This window comes from Penaeus monodon, chromosome 6, assembly GCF_015228065.2.
Source record: "Penaeus monodon isolate SGIC_2016 chromosome 6, NSTDA_Pmon_1, whole genome shotgun sequence".
Lineage (NCBI taxonomy): Eukaryota > Metazoa > Arthropoda > Malacostraca > Decapoda > Penaeidae > Penaeus > Penaeus monodon.
Genome location: NC_051391.1, coordinates 52,358,285 through 52,379,518, shown reverse-complemented (window position 1 = coordinate 52,379,518; position 21,234 = coordinate 52,358,285).

The following is a 21,234-nucleotide window of genomic DNA, read 5'->3' as shown; positions in this document are numbered from 1 at the left end:
GCAATATCTATTTATATTACATATATATCCCACACCAGACCACACACACACAAAGGGAGAAGAGGACGATAGGTGAGAGAGAGAGAAAGAGAGAGATAAACATACAAACACAATTAACCAGTCAAAGAGGAACCAAGATTATTTTTCACTATATCTATTCATCTCTTTATAACTATATGAAAATTGATAATCCTGTCAAAGTGCCTCACCTTTAATTACCTTTGTTTTGGATCTCGGGTGCATGACGGAAAATACTTTTATGGGCATTATTGATTTTTAAATCAAAGAGGATCTTTCATGTTGTTTGTTGTATCGCTGAGATTTCCAGTGAATTTGAATACAAGCACTTTCATATACCTATGCACCCCCCCCCCTCTCTCTCTCTCTGTATATATACTATATATATGATCTATATGCGAGTATATATATATTATTAATAATATATTATAATATATAATATATATATGTTGTGTGTGGTGTGTGTGTGTGTGTGTGTGAATGCACACACACACCACACACACACACACACAATATATATATATATATTCTAATATATATATATATATAATAATATCATATATATTATATATATGATGCACACCACCACACACACACACACACACACCACACCACACACACAACACACACACACACAACACCACACACACACACACAGACGCTATAGAACATAGATACAGACATTATTTAATGTATACATATTACAAAAGCAACACTCAACACGGGTTATACACCCATATACAGGCAGATGCACACCTATATCGGTAGATAGATAGACAGGTAATAGATTATATTATATATATAGATATATTATATATATATATATATTATATGTATATATATATATTATGTTGGTGTGGTGTGTGTTTGTAGTGTGTGTGTGTTTTTGTGTGTGTGTATAGTCACACACACACACACACACACACACACACACACACCACACACACACACCAGTTCACACATACACGGGTCGATAAGAAGCAAGTTAACCTAAAAGTCCGGACTAAAGACGATAACGGCACCAGTGAGGCTCCTGCCGTACCGTGTTGCCTCTTTCTATTCATGTGGCAGCGCGTGGAGCCATAATATAATAAGGTAATGAAGCCCGGTCTCAGCTGTGGCCTTGTGCTTGCCCGCAGTGTCACCTCCGGAGACGGCGAAGCAGCAGCTATAATCACGGTTGGGTTAAGTTGTGTGCGGTGCGTGTACGTGGGTGTATGAGTGTGGATATTTGTGTGGGTTTGTGTGGTCTACGGCGATTGGTAAGTGTTTGAGTACCGTGTGTGTATGTTTGTAAGTGTTTGAGTACTGTCTGTGTGTGTTTGTAGCTGTGTTTGCCGTGTGGCGTATGTGTGTGTTACGTTGGTGTTTTGTAATGTCGTGTACGGATTTGTGTGGTTGGTATTTTCTGTGTACGTGCGTGTGTACGCTCGCACTGTGTGTTTTGTTGTTTGTGTTTTTTGATTGGTTATGTGGTCTTCCTACGACCACAACTAACAACATCTAAGTTTCAACAGCCAGAGCAGAGTATGTCTCTTCATTGCAAAAGTTTTCATCTTGATTACCTCAAAGTCTAATGACAATGAGCAAATTAAGTTTGGTCTTTTTCTTCCTGAATAATAAGAAGTCATAAAATAAACTCAAGTGGGAAGAAAGGTAAACGCATAAACAATTTTTGTTTGTATTGAAACCATCTTAACCTCAGGGTAACAGTGATGAGGTAGTTATTTGAACATTAGTATGATAAGACATGGGTGGTAAGCGATATATACAACGTACGCACACACCACACACACCAACACACTTACACTCACACACATAATGTATGGATAATAAAAATTATGCACACAATACGACACACACAACCACACAACACACACACGGGGCACACACACACGCACACGACACACACACCACACACACACACACCTGAAGCCACACACACACATGATGTAGGTATGAATAAAATATTATATGTACACACACACACACAACACACACACACCACAAAACACACACACACACACATTTTCATGTATTTACATTTTCCCCTGCAGTTTCTGCCGAGTTCATGTTCACACGTCAGATCCTTTAAAATCTGGTGTAACTACTCTTAAGATATCATGGACAGATTGCGTGTTATATAATATATCGTTTTTCGTTGCAGCTTTTCTGGAGTTGGTTTAATCTGCATCTGTATTTATCATATGCCGGAATGTACTGTTTCAGTCAGGATACTCAAATCGAATTCGATTTTAAAATAGATGTAAATCTAATGAAGACTTATTACGAATTCGGTTAGGTTAATCCTGTGTTCTTATATACTTGCATTATTGGTCACGTCAACAGGAGGGTCACTAGTTTACAAGATAAGTGTGAGGGGGAGAGTAACAAATCATAATGTAATTTAAAAATTTTTTGTTTTTGAGAATACTCGAGTAAGGCTTCTAACTTTTTCTTCCTTCCTGTACCTTCCCAATAGATAGATGCCACATATAATCTCATTTTGAATATGAAATTGGAAAAACACAGAAAAATGTAGATAATGAAAACAAAAGTGGGGACAAAGTATACAAGTTTATTGATGAGATATAAACATTAATTGAGACAGTCCTACTTAGTTTTAATATAGAGTGGATCTCTGAAAGTAACATTTTTTTCATCATAAATGAGATTGTGCAACACCACACCCACACCGCCACCGTATACAACAACACACCACACACACACACACACAACACCTCACCCACGCACGCACGCACACACAGACACACACAACGCACACGCCCACACACCTCCGCACCGCACGCACGCACACCCACACCACACATACACGTAATAAACATACATAACTTGAATGGTCGTTTGAATATATATATTACTGGGATGTAAACTGATCCTTATTATTTTCATATCCTAAAATTGTAGACATAGGACAAATGCGTGTTATCATGAGCCAATGAAATCCGCTGGTTGGCCGAGCTTTGATTAGCTATCAGTGATAAAGTCAATGCTCTCAATTGCCATTGTTTAGCCTCCGGCTTGTACAGTGGTAACGTGTGCCCCCCCCTCCCCCCCCCCCCCCCCAACCAAGAAAAAATACCTCGTCATCAGGGGTCGGCGTGCGCGCCCCGCCCGGTCGCGAGAAGTTAGCATTGTCTCCCGGAGTTACTAGCTTTGTGGCTGGGCCACCACGCGCGGCAAGGACTCTTGATTCAGCCGAGTCCGCACCAGCTGACACACGTTGAGCGAGTCGGCATTATCGAACACAGCCGGGCCCTCCCCTCATGGGCATAGCCCGGGCGAAGCTAAGCTTCGCATATGGACTTATCCTTATGCCATTGTAATAGTGAAATGTAGTTTATAGCCTAACTGCTTATGGCTAGATCTTTCTGTCTTCAAGTAAGTAGCAATTTGCCTACGAATTGGCTGATTAAAATATAATTGTTTTAATACTTACCGGATCCTTCGAAAACATGGATGGAATTACTGTAAGTTTCACTATACGTAATAATCACATTATAGGATAATGTAGGATGTGCTTATCATGGTGTAGAGAATAAAGGAACTACTACACTCTGACGCCTTCTTATGACACGGAATTTACTTCATCAACGCAGTGAACAACTTAAATTTTTCTATTAAAAGTTCAAATACAAGACCAAGTACAGCTCTGCTATAAGCCGATTCACTCTCAGTACAATTAAAAAAGAAAGATGCAGGGATGATGAAGCAAAGCTAACAGTGTACAAAGAATATCAACATTGTGAATTTTGAAACAACCTCTGAGTGCTGGTTTATCTGTTTACTTATCACAAAACATACTGGTGTCATGATATTAGCATACTCCTTTATGTACTGCTTGTTATTGTACGTGTTTATCTCTCTATGCATATGCAGACACACAGGCACACACACATATATACGTCTATACATACATATATATATATACTATTATAATAAATATATCTATATAAATATAATATATATATTTGTCTATATTATAATATAGATAATAATATATATAGTATATATATAATATATATTATATATGTATATATATATCACTAAATAAATCTATATAAGAATATATAGGATATTTATATATATCATCTGATCCCTATATATATATCTATATAATATCTCTCTATAGATCATAACTATATATGAGACTATATATATTATCTATATATATCTATTAAGCCCTTGCCTTTTTCCATATCTGAGATTTCATATAACCCAATTAATTTCGTAGTTCCAAAGTGACTTTCCATCCTGGAGGAGCTATAGAATCGTAGAAGGAAGAGAGCTGTGTTCGCTTCTGTCATAGTACCACTTATACTGGATCCTGCCTCCCGATGGATTTAAATCTGGAAAGAACAGTGCTATATTGTCTGTTGTCACCACATACAACACACACATACATGTATCTCGTACCAAGATGTTTAAGGGGTGGAAGAGACTTAGATCTGTTGTATGTATGTATGCAATGTAGGTTATGTACAATATGAAAGTATTTAATGTTTCTATTACACCTATGCCTCTATATTGTACTACATATACATGCACCCCACACACCACAAAAAGCACGACCAACACACGCACCACACACACACACACTCACAAGCACATTAATTATCACACCACCACAAACACACCACACACACACACACACATTCCACACACACACACACACACACACCCACCATACACACACACCTATATGTATGCAACACCTACACACACACACACACTCACACACACAGCACGGTCACACACACACCCTCACACACACACGCACCACACACACACCACCACACCCACACACACACACTACACACACATATATATAACATATATATATATAATATATAATGATATATTATCTCTCTACTAATCTATATGATATATATCTATAGAATATTTATATGTATGCTTTTTGTAGCTTATTTTTCTTACTTAGGTCACATAAAAAGCCAAAAGAAAACCATTACAGTACTTAATGTGCTGGTATGATTTTTAATTACAAATAAAACATTGCGGAGGCTTCAAATAGAATGGTAAAGTACCTGACTGCTTTCCACTATCCACTATTTATACACACCAATTATAGAAACTTTTAAATGCATTTTTCAGGTTTAGTCAAAACATTTCCTTTTTTTTATTACATGCATTCTTCATTCATATGAAAAGTGGAAATTGCCCAAGGTTTTGGAACGTATCATGGCTACTGCGAGCGAGTCCGTGTTCGAACAGTCCGAATCTCGAACAACTAGATGATTCCAATAATCACGGGCATTTACTTATCTTATTGCGTGACTTATATCATCAATTCGATACACATCATTTTTCTTTGATACTTTTCAGCTTGTAAGGTTATATCATAGAGATACAAAATGCTTTTTAAGGCATTCAACCCACCGAAGTCGATACCACGTCCTATGATTCGGAACATGTCGTTTCAGCGACCGTCATGATTGACATGTAATTGATGTACTGCTAAAAAGGCACATAAACATTTTATGCATCTTTCTTAAATAATTTTGTATCAAGAAACATATGATGCGATTCGTAAATGATGAAAATAATTTAATAGTCTGTATCTCAGACTATGTGTAATATATTTGAAAAATATTGTGCTCTGATTGGCTGTTTTGGGTGTATCACTTTGTATTAAGGGAGAGGCATACAAACTGAAACAAACCGAACTGTTTCAACAGGTTACAATAACCTGTATCAGACTGTTAGGGGTTTCGGAAAATGCTACAAAAAAGGCCTTATATATACTCGTATGTGTGTGTGTATGTGTATGTGTGTGTGTGTGAGTATGTGTGTGTGTGTGTGTGTATGTGTGTGTGTGCGTGTGTGTGTGCGCGTGTGGGGAGGTGTATGTATGTATATGTTTGAATATATATATATATATATATATATATTAATATATCTCTATTATCTATAATATATATATATATCTTTTATATCTCTCATATGATACTATATTTATGTGTGTTCATGCATGTTTGTATATGTGCATATCATATATTATATATATATATATCTCAATATCATTTATATATATTAGACATAATACATCTATATATACATTGTTTTTTGTATTAAATCCCTACAACATATATATAATATATGAATATATATATATATTATCTATCTATATATATACTATATATATATATTATTATTAACTGTATACTTTGATACCAAGGTAATATTTTACATATGAATTTACACAGTTATAACCAACCCAAACATGCATAGGATTTAGAGGAGCACACACACAAAGGTTTGTAACAGAGGAGAAAACATTAGCATTTCTTCGGTGGATCGAAATACTTCCCTTAGCCCTCTAACCTCAGAAAGCCCTTCCATTACCGTGCTTGCTGTATGCTACTCCCGAGGTCACATGTTCAAAGTTAAAGCTTTTGCCTTGTATGAAGTGAGGGAGTGGGACTGCGCAGGGAGGAGGCAAGAAGGCTACTATGTTACATCAACGGAAAGCATATGCGGGAATGACATACGCATGCAAATACACACACACACACACGGAAGCTCGCGCAAATGCCAGCATGCCACAGACACACACATATATATGTGTGTGTTTGTACACATTGTACGCACACACACGCACCACACACACACACACACACACACACACACACACACACACACACACACACACCACACACACACACACACCCACACACACCCCGACAGTGTACATATAAATACATACATACATCTACATTATATATACACATACATACATATATATTATATACGCGTGCGTGTATATTTATGTATATGTATAAATGTATATGTATATATACGCATACATTTATACATATACACATATATACATGTGTACACACACACACACACACACACACACACACACACACACACACAACACATATATATATTATATTATAATATATATATATTATATTATCTATATACCTATATACCACACATTTATACATATAACATAACTTACATACATATATATAGTTATATACCCATTGTGTAGGTGAATATACACGGTACATGACGTATATTAGTGGCATTTTGCTTTGATAAATACATATATAGAGAGGGGGATGTATAGATAGATAGTTTGCAAAACTGCCCTTGGCCTTTTCTATTCCTGAGTATTTCATATAACACAATTAATTTAGTAGTATCCATGGTTAAGGAAAGTCCCTACATCCCATATGCACCAACAGTGACCTTCCATCCTGAGGAGCTAGAATCTAGAGTACGAGAGCTGTGTTCGATATCTTAAGTACCATCTTAGGACGGATTCCTTGCCTCCCGTGATTTACATCTGGAGAGAATAGTGCCTATATTGTCCTATTTGTCACCACATCCAACACACCCATCACTTGTAGCTCGTACCAAGATGTTAAGGTGGAAGAGGACTTAAGATATGTATGTATTTATGTATGCATGTAGGTATGTACAATATGTAAGTATTTATGTTTCTATATATACACCTATGCCTACGATATTTGTACATATATCAGTATATTTGTCTTGTACAAATTCATCTTATCATTTATTATTCCTATCCTGATACTTTTATAGCCTCGTGTACCAAGCATTCCTTCGTAGTACCCCAGGAGGTTCGCGTCCCCAGATCGGAGACCATACTTTAGTTAATTCGAGAGATGATGTGGCACATGATAATTAATAGAGAACTTTAGAGTTCGATATCGGCTATGGTTTCGATAAAAGCTTGTCATTCAGGCGAGGTTGAGATGAGTATTCATAGAGTATATTCCTACTATTCTCATTAGAGAAGATACGTTTCGCAATTTAGCATTTTTTTCTGACTGAGGAAAGTTTTGAATATTGATACAGAAGCCCGTAAATATTTACACTAAAACTAGAATAGCCTTAAGGCTGATTGGTTTTCATATTGATTAATCAGTTCGTTTTTTTATAGGAATAATGTATGGATTGTCCAAATGCAAAGTAACTTATATATTGCACACCACACACAAACACACATGTATAATATCTATTATATATATACTATTATTATATATATTATATATATCTATATATCTATATATATATAAATATATATATTATATGTATATATATAACTACACACCACATGAGATATATATAATATATTATCTATATTATATAAATACATATATATACATATATCATATATAATTATGATATATCTATATAGTATAATGGGTATATAATAATATATTATAGATAAATTACACACCAACACAAACCCACACACACACACATCACACACACACCACACAAACCCCACACACACACACCACACAACCACACACACCACAAGCAACAGCCATATATCGTATATATATATATATATTATATAGTATATATATATATATATATATAATATCATATATATAATATATATAATTATGTGTGTGGGTGTGTGGTGTGGGTGGGTGTGTGTGTGTGTGTGTGTGTGTGTGTTTTGTGTTGTGTGTGCGTGCGTGCGTGCAATTTGATCGATAGCTATATAATATCAGACGTGGTGAAAACCTATTGCATAATACACAATACATGTTGTATATATATGTACACACAACACACACACCACAACACATCTATATATATATACATATATATATGGTGTTGTGTGTGTGTGTGTGTGTGTGTGTGTGTGTGTGTGTGTGTTGTGTGTGTGTGTGCGTGTGTGTTGTGTGTGTGTGTGTGTGTGTACTGATCGATATATATATCTAGATATATATATATATATATATATATATTATATATATATATATTATATTATATATATATAGATATATATTATTCCTTTAGTCCTCTGTCCTACACGGTCCTTTTGACACATCTATTTCCCTCCATGACATGCTATTCACCCCAGTTTATCCGGAACTGAGGCCATTCCTGAGGTGTCTGCATAATAACGGGAAGATCAGTCCAGGGCGGTTGTCGTGTGCCTCCCTGAAGTGGTTTTAATAGAAGATTTTTCCATCCATGCGTAAAGAGTCCCCTACCCTTGTTTTATTTGTCCCATAGATGGGACCCTGAGGCTGCTCTACTCTGGGACCTGGGATTATTATTAGCTAAGATGTGGCCCATATTCTCGAGACCCGAATAACAACTATCGGATGCAGTTTATATATTTGTATTTATGTTATCCACACCCCAAACACACACACCACACACCACACACACACACACACACCAACACACATATACATATATACAGTGTTGTGTAATGTGCTGTGTAAGAAATGTCTGTGTGGGTATGTATGGTAAAGAAAATACTACCGTGATGCATGACAGATAAAGCGACTATACGCAGACTCGACTATCCATACGTGCGAAGAACAGCTTCGAAAAACCCCGCTGGATTTCATTTCTCGTGTTAGGGGAGGGAGTGGGGAGTATAAGAGCGCGATAGGCGAGCAACGCACTCGAAGGTGGCAGGAGAAGACAAGCAAAGGGATTAGAGGCATAGTTAGGTGGAAGCGCGAGAATTTGATGGCGGGCGGCTGCAGTAAATTGGGAATGTAAATGAAGCAAGGGCCTGTTTGCAAGAGGAAATCTACCAAACCCTCCCTCTTCAGCCCTTTCAGATGAGTCTCGGAGGATTCGACGGTGTTTGATTTACCTTTCAATATACTAGTTGTTTTGTGGTTTTGCTGTTCTGCGTAATGCACACATATGTATAGACACCACCCCACGCACGCACCACGCACGCCGCCGCACGCACGCACACACACATCACACACACACAATACACACACACCACACACCCACCACACACACATACACATACTACACACACTACAAACCACACACACCCCACACCACCACAACACCACACACCACACACCAACCACACAGACCACAACGACTAATTGTAGTATATGCATATACACATATATATCCACAATATATATGTACACACACACAAACACCACACACACACACCCACACGCATATTATATTATATAGATTCTATACTTATATATATATATATATATTATATTATATCTATTTATCTATATATATATATATTACTCATTATTCAATTTGATGTATGGGGTATGCCTGTGCCCATTAGCATTTGGCATTATATAGATTCAGAGAAGTAGAGACGAGAGAGAGTAGAGAGAGAGAGAGAGAGAGAGAGAGAGAGGAGCGAGAGAGAAGACAGAGAGAGATATAGTTTCAAAATGGCGGCATTTTTCCACAACCTCAAAACCTAACACCAATAATAAGGGTAAATAGTAAACTTCTTGATGAATCCTCAATGGACATCTAAAATTATAATATTTTGAACTCGTCCTTAACTTTCGCGTCCTTGCAGGTGCATATCGCTTCTTGTTGCAATATTATTTCAACAACACCTTTTATGATAAGCGACATGCTGGCTTGTTGATTGCTTTCGTGGCAGTTCTCTTGCAGAATGCGATATCCTGTAGCAATTGCAACAATCCCCCGCAGAGATCAATAGCCACTCTTCCTCTTTCTTTTATTTTGACCGCCCACTGTCGAGTACGTGCTGCTTTATAGGGGAATGTTGTCAGCATATTCTTAGTATGAAACCTCCTTCGGTGAGCTTTAAACGGGTTTGTCTGGATACAAGAAAAAAAGCTTTTTCCAAAGATTTGTAATCCTCCCGAGGTATCTCTAGGAGTGACAGTTACCGTTGCTTAGTCCCTCATATATACTGAACATGTTTGAAATTCCTTTTTTCCAAGCAATTATATATATTCACGTCACATTCGCTACCCTTAAGATGAGTCAGTCTTACTCTTCTTTTTCACAGACACTGTTTGCCTAAAGCTGTTGATCATGGCAATTATTCTGCAATATGATACCAGCCGACGCATTACAACCTGTTTATGGAACGCGACTTGAGAGCAAGACGTATTATAAAGGCAGTGAATATTCTGAGTGGGGTGTTTTGAATCTGGGATATGTATTAATTGTGGCGTCCTTTTCGGCTTTGCTATTGCAGGTAATGAATTAATTGGTAAGTCCTTAAGTATGGGGTTTAGAAGCTGCTTTTTCTGTTTTTCCAAAAGCCATCCTGAACTATTTTCGCTTTGCTTAAAAGAGATGTCTTAAGCAAGGAAGTTCGGTCTGTAATGGTAAAGGCTATATTATCTTTATTACAAATTACTATATTTCTGAAACGAGGATACTTCTCTGCATGGATTTAATTTTATATCTTCTTTTAGTCATACGGCAGTTACAAAGAGAGTATTCGACGCTCCAGATGACAGCATATTTCGTCTACTATGAATAGTTTGGCAATGGTTACTTACGTGCCTTCCCGTCGTATGTGAAAACTTCAGTAATATTGTGGCTGTCACCCCTTTTCTAAGGGGTCCACATCTCTTGTTTTATTAGCTCTATATCTGTTTCGAATCCTGTCATGCATTTTCTAGATAGTCTTGTTCTCTGGTAGTATTCTTTGCTTTCTGTTGATACAGATACCGGGCGAAGTGCTTGATTCCTTATCCTTTTTTCTATGTCGATCGTGGAAACAACCAGAATTTTAATTTTGGTGTATATACAGTTTAGTTTGTTGGTGCAGCATTTTCGAGATGGCTATATTATTTCCATCTTTTAATTCATTTACACATTGTTATTATTATCCTTTTTATATTATTCTCCTTTTATTTTTATTTGTATTTAGATGCTATATCCCAAAGGACTTTTTATTTGATTTTGCATTCCTTTTTTTAGGAGATTCTTTGCAGCCATGAAACAAATCCAGTTAGGACGTTGTTTTCTTTTGGGAAACGCAGGTCCTTCTTTCAAACTCCTGTGTTACCTATATTTGAGTATCCGATACGCTAACTGATCGTGATTCTGTGCACTTAATAGTTTAAGCTTTATATCTCGTCTGGGTGAACGCATATTTATGTTCTGTCCTAGTTACTTATGACAAAATGAACATATATTATCCTTTGAACCCAAGTTTTTTTTATTTGGTTAACAAGGGGAAAGGAAATCTAAATTTACTGAACTTATTCTTGATTAGACCCAGTTCATAAATGTCCAGAGTTTTAAAATACAGATGCCGATGTTCATACATCCTCATTCCTGCACACACACACATCACCACACACACACACATATATAAACATATTTTTCTATGAAGTTATAAAAGAGAAAATACAGTTTTTAGATTTTGACATTGGATACAAGATCATGGAAAACAGGTGAGGAAATTATGTCCCAACTCCTTCAGGCTAAATAAAGAAACAAAGCAACAATTAAGTTTGAGTGTTAATCTCTAAGGTTTGATTAAAAAAAAAAAGACTCTCGGCCTCCTTTCCTCGGAGAATATTAGATAAGAGAGACAGTGAAAAGAACTCTGTTTTCATGAATCTGTTTACATTTCACAATTGTGTTAAACTTTATTGCTTACCCAGTGTCCATCGTTTGAAGAGTTTAAGAAAAGAAGACAAATGAACACATAGCTTTTAGTTTTCCATTCCGTTATTGATTGAAGAAGAAATCACCAAATGATTTGGTAAGTCCAACTTTAGGATCACAGAGACCATACGAAGTAACTAGAATGAGGCTCTATTCGCCTCAAGAGCCTCAGCCTCTCTCCGTGACGATTCCGTGGGTTTTGGACTTAAGATGGGCGTGAAGGGCATACAGTTGTCCATATGGGTATCCCGTAGTGCCAACATAATGGGGTTCAGGGTCTGCCTCTCTTTTGCGCGATGTCGTGGCGTGGAGTCATCGGGTGTCCATATGGGTACCGTAGTTTCTATAATATCCATTATGTGGTTCGTCTCGCGCTTCAGCTTCCCGTTTAGCTAGGCGTGAACATGCACCTGGCCTCCGTGATGTCGTACCATAGCCATGAGCACGGAAGGAATGCTGTAATATCCAACCATAATCATAATGGGGCTCAGCTTCCCTCTTCTGTTCTGCAGTTACCGGCGACAAGCCGACCGAACTAAAACCTGGGGGAAGATTTAAGGCGTTATTACTTAACACCAATCTGGTAACGAGTGTAAAACAATTTTTTGTATTTAGAAATACATAAAAAGATCAGCTCCTCATATGTAACTGATATTCCAAAATCAGGAAACAGTGACCTCATCTTACCAGCTAACTTCATGATGAGTGGTGACGGAAAGGACGGATGTAAACTTATATGCTCGATCTTCCTATCCGCTCTTCCCACATATGGCAAATAAGATGAGTAATTGGGCCTTCGTGGAGTACAGAAAAAATCGTACGAGAATTTAAAGTGCTACTTTTTTTGTTTAATCAGAAACATAGAATTCCATACATGGGTTTACACTTTAATTTTAATTCCTTCTTTCTATTTGTTTAATTACTTATCTATCATCGCACAACTTAATATATATATATATATTATATTATATATATATATACATATAACATAATATATATAATATATATATTATATATATATTATCATATATATATAATAGTCTATATATATATAATAATATATATATGTATCTAATATTATATTATTATATAATCTTATATATATATTATATATATATACTATCATCTTATATTATATATCAATGATATCTATATATTAATATATATCTCTCCTCTCTCTCTATACTCTATTTATATATACTATATTGTATCTCGGATATCTATATATTATCATATATATCTATAATAGATATATATATCTATATATTAATATATCTTAATATATATATATACTCTCTTTATATATTATTATACATCTCTAAGCTATATCTATCCTATAGATATATCTCTATAAATATCACTATATATCTATATATATATATATATCTCTCTATCCTCTCTATATATATATTATCTATATATATATATCTATATATATCTATCTTTTAATTATACTATATATATATATATATCTAATATCTATATTACTTATACTATATATACGCATCTCTCATCTATAATATCTATTATATAATATATCTCTCTCTATCTATCGTCATATATTATCTCTCTATCGATATATATATATTATATTCTAATAATCTTAGATATCTAAGATATATATATATATATCAATCTCTATATCTATATATATATATCTGATATCTATATATCTTATCGCTTACCGTACATGTCTAATATAGGACTCTTTCCTATCCTCATCTATGTGTGTAAATCTCTCTCATATATCTCTTCTACTATATATTTAGATATATTCTATCTCTATCTCATTCTATATATCTACTCATCTATTGTCTAACCGTTTCCGCTGTATACGTATTATATCATCTATATATATTATATCTAGTAATATATTTACTTTGTGCGATGATAGATAATTATTAACCAATAGAAAAAGGAATAACTACAGTTAACCTGTATGGAATTTATGATTTCTGATTAAACAAAAATAAAGTAGCATTTAGATTCTCGTACGATTTTTTTTGTACTGCCACGACGGCGCAATTACTCTATCTTCTTTGCCATTGTGGGATGGGATAGAAGATACGAGCCTAATACTTTACATCCGTCCTTTCGTCACCACTCCATCATGAAGTCGTGGTAAGATGAGGTCAACTTGTTCCTGATTTTGGAAATATCAGTTTAACATATGAGAGCTGCTCTTTCTGTATTTCTAAATACAAAAATTGTTTTGCACTGTTTACCCAGATTTATGTTAAGTAAATTAACTGCCTAATTCTTCCCCCAGGTTCTAGTTCGGTTGGCTGTCGCTGTAACTGCAGAACAGAAGAGGGAAGCTGAGCCCGCATTCTATTATGTGTGAATATTACAGCATTTCCTTTCCGTGCTATGGCTATGGGCTACGAGCAATCACTGGAGGCCTAGTGCATGTTCACGCCATAGCTAACGGAAGCTGAAAGCCGATCCGAACCACTAATGGATATTATAGACCTGACGGCTACCAATGGAGCCCCATGGTTGGCTTATGACTCACGCCCACGACATCGCAAGATAGGCAGACCTGAACCCCATTTATAGTGGCTACGATCCCATATGGACAACTTATGCCCTTTTACGCCCATCTTATCCAACCCCGGATCGGCAGAGGAGCTGAGGCTGAGCCGAACTAGAGCCTCATTCTAGTTACTCGAATGGTCTCTACTGATCCTAAAGTTTGGACTTACCAACCTTTTGGTTGATTTCTTGCTCATCAATTGAATGAAAATAAACAGCGTGTTGTTCATTTTGTCTGCTTTCTTAAACGCTTATCAAAGATAGACACTGTTAAGCATAAAGTGTAACACAGTGAAATTAACATTCATGAAAACATTTCGTCCTTTCTCCTGTCGCTCTTATCTACTATTCTCCGTGGAAATGAGGGCCGAATTCTTTTTTTTTGGGTCACCTTTAGAGATTACTCAAAACTTAATGTTGCCTTTGTTTCTTTATTAGACTGACAGATTTGGGATACTAAATTTCCTCACCTGTTTTCCTATTGATTCTTGTATCCTGTAAAAACTCTCAAAACTGGTATTCCCCTCTTTTATTATTACTTAGAAAAATATGTCATATATGTGTGTGTGTTTGTGTGTGTTAATGTGTGTGTGTGCATGTGAATGAAGTATGTATGAACAGCGGGGGGGCCATCTGATTTTAAACTCTAGACATTTATGACCTGTGTCTAAATCAAGAATAAGTTTCGAAATTTAGATTTTCCTTCCCCTTGGTACCAAATAAAAAAAAACTTGGGTTCAAATGATAATCATAATTTTTAATTGTCATAAGTTAACTATGACAGAAAATAAATATGCGTTCACCACGACTAGATGCTTAAGCTTAAACTATATAGTGCAGAATCACGATCAGTGCTGTACGTTACTCAAACTATAGGTACACAGGAGTTTGTGACCGAAGACCTTGCTTTCCAAAGAAACAACGTCCCTTACTTGATTTGTTTTCATGTGCTGCAAAGAATTCGTCCATAAAATGATGCAATCAAATAAAATCCTTTGTATAAGCATCACACTACAATAAAAATAAAAAGGAGATCTAATATTAACAGGGATAATAATAACAATTGGTAAATGAATAAAAGATGGAAAATATATATCCCTCGAAACTAGCATTACCACCAACTCTAACTAGTATATACACACAAATTAAAATCTTGTTTTTTTTTCCACATCCATATGAAAAAAGATAAGAGAATCAAGGCACTTCGCCGGTCTCTGTAGTCACCGAAATCAAATATATTACTTACCAAGACACAGCTATACATAGAAAAATGCATGAACAGGATTTAGACCAGATATAAGAGCTTAACAAACAAGAGATTGGACCCCTTTCAGAAAAGGGTGGAACAGCACAGATCTTACTGAGTTTTCAATACGTACAGGGAGGCAAGTAAGTTAACCATTTGGCCAACTTTATAGTATACATAAATATTGCTGTATATCTTGGAGCGTCGAATACTCTCTTTGTAATGCCGGTATGACGAAAAGAATATTAAATTAAATCCATGCAGAGAAGTATCTTCGTTTCGAAATAATAAGTAATTTGTATAAAGATAATATTAGCCTTTACAGTAGCCAGACCGAACATTTTTCCTTGCTTGACTGCATCGCTTTTAGCAAAGCTGAAATGTTCAGAATGGCTTTTGGAAAGAAAGATGCTTCTAATACCATACATATGACTTACCCATTAATTCAATTTACCTCATAGCAAGCGAAAGGAAATCGCCAATATCCATATCCCAGATCAAAACACCCCCTCAAATATTCACTGCTTTCTAATAGCTCTTGCTCTCAGTCGCGTCCATAAACAGGTGTAATGCCCGTAGCTCGTGTATATCATAGTGCAGAATAATGCATTGATCAACAGCTTTAGCACAGTGTCTGTGAAAAAGAGGTAGACTGAATCATTCCTTAATGTTAGCGAATGTGATTTGATATATATATATTGCTGGAAAAAGGAATTTCAAAATTTGTTCCGTCATATATGAGACCGTAAGCAACGGTACTGTCACTCCGTTAAGATACCTCGGGAGATTACATTCCTTTGTAAAATGCTTTTTTTTTTTTCCAACTAACGTAAAGCGCACCGAGGCGGTTTCATACTTAGGATGCATTGACAACATTCCCCTAAAAGCAGCACGTACTATCGGTTGGCGGTACAAATAACCGAAAGAAGGAATGCGTGGCTACTGAATCTCTGCGGGATTGTTGCACTCTGCTACATGGTTATCGCATTCTGAAGAGACCTGCCAGAAGCAATCAACAGCAGCATGTCGCTTCTCATAAAAGTGTTTTTTGTAACATAAATTTTTGCACAATAAGCGCAGATGCAAAGACAGATGCAGAGACTCTAAAGTTAGGACGAGTTCAAATATTATAACTTTTAGATTTACATTGAGTATCATTCAGAAGTTTTCTATTACCATTATTAGTGTGTTATTTTTGAGGTTTGTGAAAAAGCCGCCATTTTGAAACCTCTCTCTCTCTCTCTCTCTCTCCTCTCCTCTCTCTCTCTCTCTCTCTCTCTCTCTCTCTCTCTCTCTTCTAAATCTATATACTGCAAATGCTAATGGCGCACAGGATACTCCACCTACTCAAATTTAATTTAATGATTATATATATATATATATATATATATCTATAATCTATATCTATATATATATCTATATCTATATATTATATATTATATCTAAGTATATATCGTGTGTGGTTGGTTTTGTTTGTGTTGGTGTGTAAATATCGATGTGTATATATTGTGTATATGCCTATACATACATATTATTGTGTGTGGCGTCCCTGTGTTGTGTTTGTGTGTGTTGTGTGTGTGGTGTTTTGTGTGGTGGTGTTGTGTTGTGTGTGGTTGTGTATGTGTATGTGTTTGGTGGTGTGTGTGTTTTTGTGTGTGTGTGTGTGGGTGTGTGTGTGTGGGTGTGCGTGCGGCGTGCGTGGCGTGCGGTGTGGCGTGCGTGTGTGTGTGTGTCTATACGATATGTGTGCATATAAAGGCAGAACAGTCAAAACCACAAACACCTAAGGTATATTGAAATGTCAAATCACCACCTTAGAATCCCTCCGATATTTCATCTGAAGGCTGAGAGAGTTTGGGAATTTTTCCTCTGCAAACAGAGCGCCTTGAGCTCCTACATTTTCCCAAATTACTGCCAGCCGCCGTCACATCACTTCTCGACGCTTCCACCTCACCTGCCTCTACCTCCCTTTGCTTGTCTTCGCCTGCCTACCTTCGATGCGTTGCTTCCGCCTATCGCTTCTTTAGTACCTTCCCCTCCTCCCTCCCTTACCGAGGAAGTGAATCCACGGTTTCGAAGCGTTCTCGCACTTTTCTGGTATCGTAAGCTGCGTATAGTCGTTTTTACTCTGTATGCTCACGGTAGTATTTTCTTTTACATACATACACACAAACATTCTACACACACATCTCCACACACACTATATTGTTATTGTGTGTGTGGGTGTGTGTGTGTGTGTGTGTGTTTTTTGTGTGTGTGTTGGTGTGTGTGTATAACATAATACAATATATAACTGCATCCCGATAGTTGTATTCTGAGTCCGGAATTATGGTGGCCACCTCTTAGCTACTAATACTCCATGTCGCAGAGTAGAGCAGCCTTCAGGTCCATCTTGGGACAAATACAATAAGGGTAGAGGTGACTCTTTACCCTTGGGTGGCATCTTCTATAAAAAACCTGTCAGGGCAGGCCGACGAGCAACCCGCCCTGCCTGATCTCCCCTGTATTTATGGCAGACCACCTCATAATTGGCCCTCAGGTTCCGGATAAAATGGGTTCATAGAAGTCATGGAGGAAAGAGATGTCATAAGCCTGTCGGAGACAGAGTACTTAAAAAGCCTATATATATATATATATCATAATATATATATATAATATATATCTATATATTATATATATATATTATATAATATATATATATATATCGATCATTACACACACACACACACACAGCCCCACACACGCACACACACACACACACACAACACACACACACACACAACACACACACCACACCACAAACACATTATATATGTAATATTAAAATTATGTGTGTTTGTGTGTGTGGGGTGTACTTTTAAATACTACATTGTATGTTTATAGCATAATTTTTTTACCCCCATGTCGAAAATCTATAATCTACGAAAATGCACGCACGCACGCACAACACACAAACCACACACACACACACACAAACACACCCCCAAACACACCCCACACAAAAACCACCCCCACCACATAATATATTTATATATATAATATATTATATAATATATTTTTATATAATATTTTATATATTAAATATATAATAGTATAATGGGTGTGTGGGGGTGTGTGTGTGTGTGTGTGTGTGTGTGTGTGTGTTGTGGTGTTTGTATGTGTGTGGTTGTGTGTTTGTGGTGTGAAAATTTATATATATATTATATTAAAATTTTTTTATAAAAATATATAATATAAATATATATTTATAATATGTAATATAATTATTATATATATAAAAAATTTAATATATTATATATATATTATATATATATTTTATTTTTTAAAATGTAAAAAAAAAATTTTATATAATATATTTTATATTTTTAATAAAAAAATATTAATATATATATATATATATCATGTGTTGTGTTTATTAATTCAAATTATATTATATAATATATATATAATTTTATATTATATTATTAATTATATAAAATATATATTTTTATATATATATAAACATGGTGTGTGTGGGGTGTGTGTCCCCTAATAATTTTTGCTTTTTTGCTACAACCCCAAAAATTTATTCCTATAAAAAAAAAAACTGGTTTAAATCAATTGAAACCACTCACCCTTAAGTCTATTTCAGTTTTAGTGTAAATATTACTGCGCTTTCTAGAAAATAAAATTTTAAAAAAAATTTTTTCCTCTCGAAAAAATGCTAACTTGCGAAAAAACGATTTTCTCTTAATAGAATACTGGTTTATACTTCTGAAATACTATCTATACCTACGCCGAATGAAAGCTTTTACCGAACCCATAGCCATATCTAACTTAAGTTCTCTATTAATTATCATTGGCCCCCATCATCCCTCCGTTTAAAAAAACTAAAAGTATTGGTCTCAATTGGTACCGTCCCTCCTGGGGTACACGAAAAAAAGGGCTTTGGTTCCCCGACTTTTTTATAAAATATCATGGTTTGGAAAAAAATGCAATGTCCCTTTTAAAATTGTACAAGAAAAAAATTACGGGGATATTGTAAAAAATTCGTAGGCAAGGTTATATTAAAAAACAAAAAATACTTAAATTGTCATCCCCTAATGCATAATAAAAACATACTTTTTAAAAGTCCTCTTAACCTTTAAACACTTGGGTACAGTAATTATGGGGTTTTTGTAGGGGGGACAAAGACAAAAACACTATTTCTCCAATGAAAAATCCATGGGGGAGGCGGATCCAGTCTAAGCTGGTATTAAAGAATCGAAAACGCTCTTTTACCTGATTCTAGCCCCTCAGGATGGAAGGTCCTTTTGGGGGGGGGATATGGATGTGGGGGGGGAATTTTAAAACCAGGGATCTACTAAATTAAATTGTTATTAAAAATACTCAAAAATAGAAAGGAAAAGGGGCAGTTTGCAAACTATCTATCTATACATCCCCCTCTTATATATGTATTTTAAAAAGCCCCAAAATTCCCATATTCATATGCCGTGTATTTTAAACCCCATTTTGTGTATATATACAATATATGTATGTATGTATAGTAATGTAAAAAAATGGTTTATATAGAAATTTATATATAATATATATATAATATATTAAAAATTTATATATTTTTGTGGGGTTGTGTGTGTGGTGGGTGTGTGTGGTGTGGGGGTTTGTGGTGTGTGTGTAAACATTATATATTTTTAATGAAAAAAAGGGGTTGCGTATATATACAAAAACATTTATAAAATATACAAAAAAATATACACGCACGCGTATATAATATACATGTATGTATGGAAATATTAAAATGTAATGTTGAATTTATTTTGTAATTTTGGTGTGTGGTGTGTGTGTTGTTGGGGGTGTGTTGTGTGTGTGGTGGGGTTTTTGGTGTGGTGTGTTTTTGTGGTTGTGTTTGTTTGGGTGCGTGGTTGTGCGTAAAATGTTACAAACCCCACACATAATATGTGTGTGTCGGGCATGCGGGGCTTTGGGGCCGAGTTCCTTTGTTTGTTTGTGTTTTTGCT